Genomic DNA, 6,808 nt, shown 5'->3' with positions numbered 1-6,808 from the left:
GTCCCTGGCGCTGTGAGGCAGCAGTGCAACCCACTGTACCACCATGTCGCCCATGCAATGAGTAACAGAAATTTAAATATTCTCCTCAAAAGGCTAGCCAGGCAGGAGGGGAAACGGAACTTGATGTGTGAAATTGCAACTCTGTCGTGTGTTCTTTGTTCTTTGTACTGGTTGCCACAGCATCTGCCAGAATAGGAACGCATCGCCAATAAACTGATGATTCTGCCCAAAGACTGTCGTCAATCGTCTACACTTATTATGTGATCATTTGTGATTTATACCATCCTTACTTCATCCAATCAAAGAACAGTACAGCACAGGAACAGGCCCTTCAGCCCACCAAGCCTGTGCTGACACATGATGCCTTCCGAAAAACCTTTTGCCTCTACACGGTCTGTACCTCCCTGCCTATTTATGTGTCTGTCAAGATGCCTCTTAAATGTTGTTATTGTATCTACTTCTACCACCTTCTCTGGCAGTGCATTCCAGGCACTTCCCCCCCCCTCAGTGTAAAAAACTTGCCTCTCACATCTCCTTTAAACTTTACCCTTTTCACATTAAACCGATGTCCCCTAGTTATTTCTACCCAGGGAAAGGGACTCAGACTATCATTTCTAACTATGCCTCTCATGTTTGTTTAAACATCTATACGGTCGCCCCCTCCACCTCCGACATTCAAGTGAAAACAAACCAAGTTTCTCCACTTGGGGGGGGAGAGTTCAGTTGTATGGAGAATTAGACAATCAAAGGTAAAGGAGAGGGTAGGAGTGCAAGTTAATGATGAGGACTTTCAACTAGTTAAAGGAGCCGAGGGCTCAGGAGAGCTCAGTAAAGTTTCCAGACCACGTAATAGAACAGAGAGTATAGAAGGTGGCAGGAATCTCACCTCAGGCAGAGCAAAAAAGGTGACAAGCATGAGAAGGGAGGTGGTCAACACAGTGCAAGGAGATGTTCTGGGGAAGAATAACCAGTCTGTGACAGGAAGGGACAGAGCATGCAAATAAAGGAATGCACTAACAAATCGGGTCCAGGTAAGAAAGACTAACATAAAGACACTTTACCTGAATGCACGTAGCGTTCGAAACAAAGTGAATGAGTTGACGGCACAAATCAGTACAAATGGGTATGATCTAGTGGCCATTACAGAAACGCGGTTGCAGGGTGACCAGGACTGGGAACTGAATATCCAGGGGTATCAGACATTTCGGAAGGATAGACAGGAAGGAAAAGGAGGTGGGGTAGCTCTGTTAATTAAAGATAACATCAGGGCGGTAGTGAGAGACGATATAGGCTCTAAGGAGCAAAACGTGGAATCGTTGTGGGTGGAGATAAGGAATAGTAAGGGGGGAAAGTCACTGGTGGGCGTAGTCTATAGGCCCCCAAATAATAACTTTGAGGTGGCTCGGCCTATAAACAAGCAAATAATGGATGTGTGCAAAAACGGAACAGCAATAATCATGGGGGATTTTAACCTCCATATTGATTGGTCAACTCAAGTCGGACACGGTGGACTTGAGGAAGAGTTCTTAGAATGCTGTCGCGATAGTTTCCTCGAACAGTATATTACAGAACCTACGAGGGAGCAAGCATCTTGGATCTGGTCCTGTGTAATGAGACAGGTAAAATTAATGATCTTCTTGTGAGGGATCCTCTTGGAATGAGTGATCACAATATGGTTGAATTTCTATTACAGATGGAGGGTGAGAAAGTAGGGTCCCAAACCAGTGTCCTCTGCTTGAACAAGGGGGATTACAATAGGATGAGGGTGGAGTTGGCTAATGTAGATTGGGAACGCAGACTAATTGGTGGGACAGTTGAGGAACAGTGGAGGATTTTTAAGGAGATTTTTCTCAGTACTCAGCAAAAATATATTCCAGTGAAAAAGAAGGAATGTAAGAAAAGGGATAACCAGCCATGGATAACTAAATTAAAAACCAATGCCTACAGAATGGCCAAAATTAGTGGGGAACTAGAAGATTGGGAAGGCTTTAAAAAACAACAAAGAACTACTAAGAAAGCAATAAAAAAGAAAAGATAGATTATGAAAGTAAACTAGCACAAAATGTAAAAACTGATAGTGAAAGTTTTTACAAATATATAAAATGGAAAAGAGTGGCTAAAGTAAACGTTTGTCCCTTAGAAGATGAGAAGGGGGATTTAATAATAGGAAACGAGGAAATGGCCGAGGCCTTAAACAAGTTTTTTATGTCGGTCTTCACAGTGGAGGACACAAATAGCTTACCAATAATTGATGGTCATGGGACTGTAGGGGGTGAGGGCCTTAAAACGATCACTATTACTAAAGAGGTAGTGCTGGGTAGGCTAATGGGATGACAGGTAGACAAGTCACCTGGTCCGGATGGAATGCATCCCAGGGTACTAAAAGGAATGGCAGAAGTAATAGTAAATGCATTAGTTGTAATTTATCAAAATTCACTGGACTCTGGGGAGGTGCCAGCTGATTGGAAAACAGCTAATGTAACACCACTGTTTAAAAAAGGAGGTAGACAAAAGGCAGGTAACTACAGGCCGGTTAGCTTAACATCCGTAGTTGGGAAAATGCTGGAATCTATCATTAAGGAAGAAATAGCAGGACACCTGGAAAAGAATGGTTCAATCAAGCAGACGCAGCATGGATTCATGAAGGGAAAGTCATGTTTGACTAATTTACTGGAATTTTTTGAGGATATAACGAGTGCAGTTGACAGAGGGGAACCGGTGGATGTGATGTATTTAGATTTCCAGAAGGCATTCGATAAGGTGCCTTACAAAAGGTTGCTGCATAAGATAAAAGTACACGGAGTTGGGGGTAAAGTGTTAGTGCGGATTGAGGATTGGCTATCTAACAGAAAGCAGAGAGTTGGATAAATGGATGCTTTTTCGGTTGGCAATCAGTGACTTGTGGCGTGCTGCAGAGATCGGTACTGGGGCCTCAACTATTTACCATATACATAGACGATCTGGAGGAGGGGACCGAGTGTAGGGTAACAAAGTTTGCAGATGACACAAAGATGAGTGGGAAAGCAAATTGCGTGGAGGACACAGAGAGTCTGCAGAGAGATTTGGATAGGCTAAGTGAGTGGGCAAGGATCTGGCAGATGGAGTATAACGTTGGTAAGTGTGAGGTTATCCACTTTGGAAGGAATAATAGTAAAATGGACTATTATCTAAACGGTGAAAAATTACAACATGCTACTGTGCAGAGGGACCTGGGGGTCCTTGTGCATGAATCACAATAACTCAGTTTGCAGGTGCAGCAGGTAATCAAGAAGGCAAATGGAATGTTGGCCTTTATCGTGAGAGGGATGGAGTATAAAAGCAGGGAGGTCATGCTGCAACTGTACAGGGTGCTGGTGAGGCCGCACCTAGAGTACTGTGTACAATTTTGGTCCCCTTATTTAAGAAAGGATATATTAGCTTTGGAGAGGGTACAGAGAAGGTTCACCAGGTTGATTCCGGAGATGAGGGGGTTAGCTTATGAGGAGAGATTGAGTAGTCTGGGCCTGTACTCATTGGAGTTTAGAAGGTTGAGGGGAGATCTTATAGAGACATATAAGATAATGAAGGGGCTAGACAGGGTAGAAGCAGCGAGGTTATTTCCACTTACAATGGAAACAAGAACTAGGGGGCATAGCCTCAAAATACGGGGGAGTCAATTTAGAACAGAGTTGAGGAGGAACTTCTTCTCCCAGAGGGTACTGAATCTTTGAAATTCTCTGCCCAATGAAGCAGTAGAGGCGACCTTGTTAAATGTGTTTAAGTCACAGATAGATAGATTTTTAACCATTAAGGGAATTAAGGGTTATGGGGAGCGGGCGGGTAAGTGGAACTGAACCCACTATCAGATCAACCATGATCTTATTGAATGGCGGAGCAGGCTTGAGGGGCTAGATGGCCTATTCCTGCTCCTATTTCTTATGTTCTTATGTTCTTAACCTCTCCTCATAGCTAATGCCCTCCATACCTGGCAACATCCTAGTAAACCTTTTCTGTACCCTCTCCAAAGCCTCCACATCCTTCTGGAAGTGTGGCGACCAGAACTGTATGCAATATTCCAATGTTGGTACGTTTCCCAATTTTGGCATTTCTGACTTAAGGACCTTTACTGTAAATTGCCACAAATATTTATACCCTCCGCGAGCACAGGATCAGCCTTGTGTACCATCCTACAAAATGCACTGCAGGAACTCACCAAGGCTCCTTAGGCAGCACCTTCCAAACCACAACCACTAATATCTAGACGGACATGGGCAGCAGACATGTGGGAACACCACCAGCTGGAGGTTCCCCTCCAAGCCACTCACCTTCCTGACTTGGAAATATATCGCCGTTCCTTCACTGTCACTGGGTCAAAATACCGGAATTCCTTTCCTATCAGCACTGGGGAAATTAGGGATGGGCAATAAATGCTGGCCTAGACCGCAACATCTACATCCTGTAAATGAATTAAATCCCATAGTTCATAAGCGCCGAAAATCTCTGACCTCGTTCGCGGCTGGGATTCTCCAGTCCCGCTGCAGTGAATAGAGTTTTAGCTGAGCGCCATTATCCATTTGCCTCCCTTGAGTATAGGAATTGGGGCATTATGGGCAGGATTTTACGGCCTCGCTCAACTGAGACTGGAAAACTCCACCCGAGGTCAACAGACATTTCCATTGTCCGCCCCTCGCCCGCTCCCATTCCGTGGAGGGCCATGCAGTAGAATTCTGGCTTTTGTTACAGTTGTACAAGTCATTGGTGAGGCCACATTTGGAGTATGGTGTACAGTTTCAGTCACCCTGTTATAGGAAAGACATTGATAAACTGGAAAGAGTGCAAAGAAGACTTGCGAGGATGTTGCCAGGACCAGTGGGCCTGTGTTATAGGGAGAGGTTGGCCAAGCTAGGACTTTCTTCCTTGGAATGTGGGAGAATGAAGGGTGACCTTATTAAGGTGTTTAAAATCATGAGGGATATAGATAGGATGAACGCACATAGTCTTTTCCCCAGGGAAGGGGAATTGAAAACTAGAGGGCATAGGTTTAAGGTGAGCAGGGAAAGACTTAAAAGGGACCCGAGGGGAAACTTCTTCATGCAGCTGGTGGTGCGGATGTGGTCTTATCGCTAGACTATTAATCCAGGAACTCAGCTAATGTTCCGGGTTCGAATCCTGCCACGGCAGATGGTGAAATTTGAATTCAAGAAAGAAACTCTGGAATTAAGAATCTACTGATGACCATGAAACCATTGTCAGAAAAACCCATCTGGCTCACTAATGTCCTTTAGGGAAGGAAATCTTCCGTCCTTACCTGGTCTGGCCTACATATGACTCCAGAGCCACAGCAATGTGGTCAACTTTCAATTGGCGCGGGCAACTTGGGATGGGCAATAAATGCTGGCCAGCCATGACACAGTGCTTCATATCCAGAAAGCAGACATCGAGTCATAGTCACAGAGTCATAGAGGTTTACAGCATGGAAATATTCCCTTCAGCCCAACTTGTCCATGCCGCCTTTTTAATGACTAAGCTAGTCCCAATTGCCCGTGTTTGGCCCATATCCCTCGACAGCCATCTTACTCATGTGACTGTCTAAACGCTTTTTAAAAGACAAAATTGTACCTGGCTCTACTACTACCTCTGGCAGCTTGTTCCAGACACTCACCACCCTCAGTGTGAAAAAATTGCCCCTCTGGACACTTTTGTATCTCTCCCCTCTCACCTTAAACCTATGCCCTCTAGTTTCAGATTCCCCTACCTTTGGGAAAAGATATTGGTGATCTAGCTGATCTATGCCTCTCATTATTTTATAGACCTCTATAAGATCACCCCTAAGCCTCCTACGCTCCAGGGAAAAAAATCCTAGTCTATCCAACCTCTCCTTATAACCCAAACCATCAAGTCCTGGTAGCATCCTAGTTAATCGTTTCTGCATTCTTTCTAGTTTAATAATATCCTTTCTACAATAGGGTGACCAGAACTGTACACAGTATTCCAAGTGTGGCCTTACCAATGTCTTGTACAACTTCAACAAGACATCCAAACTCCTGTATTCAATATTCTGACCAATGAAACCAAGCACGCTGAATACCTTCTTCACCACTCTGTCCACTTGTGACTCCACTTTCAAGGAGCTATGAACTTGTACTTCTGGATCTCGTTGTTCTATAACTCTTCCCAACGCCCTACCATTAACTGAGTAAGTCCTGTCCTGGTTCGATCTACCAAAATGCATCACTTCGCATTTATCTAAATTAAACTCCATCTGCCATTCGTCAGCTCACTGGCCCAATTGATCAAGATCCCATTGCAATCCTAGATAACCTTCTTCACTGTCCACTATGCCACCAATCTTGGTGTCATCTGCAAACTTACTGCCAAGTTTCTGTTTAATGTCCCTTCCCTGAAAGACAGGTAGTCCTCATCGGGGCTTTTTCTTAAAAACAGAGATCACTGAGGTAAGCTCGCCAGTGTGATATACACATATTACAGCTCTGGTTGCAACAGGCCAGTTAACCTTAGACCCCACAACTATTTGCCTTATGATTGGGTTGGTGGACGTGCAAAGTACAAACAATATGTAAAACAAGTTCTAACTGTGTTTCAGATCACCACATTAACAGAATCCCTACAGTACAGAAGGAGGCCATTCAGCCCATCGAGTCTGTACCGACCACAATCTCACCCTGGCTCTATTCCTGTAACCCCACGCATTTACCCTGCTAATCCCCCTGGCGATAGGGTCAATTTAGCATGGCCAATCAATCTAACCCACACATCTTTGGACTGTGGGTGGAAACCGGAGAACCCGCAGGAAACCCACACAGACACG

Source organism: Mustelus asterias, chromosome 8 (assembly GCF_964213995.1).
Source record: "Mustelus asterias chromosome 8, sMusAst1.hap1.1, whole genome shotgun sequence".
Lineage (NCBI taxonomy): Eukaryota > Metazoa > Chordata > Chondrichthyes > Carcharhiniformes > Triakidae > Mustelus > Mustelus asterias.
Note: the sequence above shows the minus strand (reverse complement) of the source record.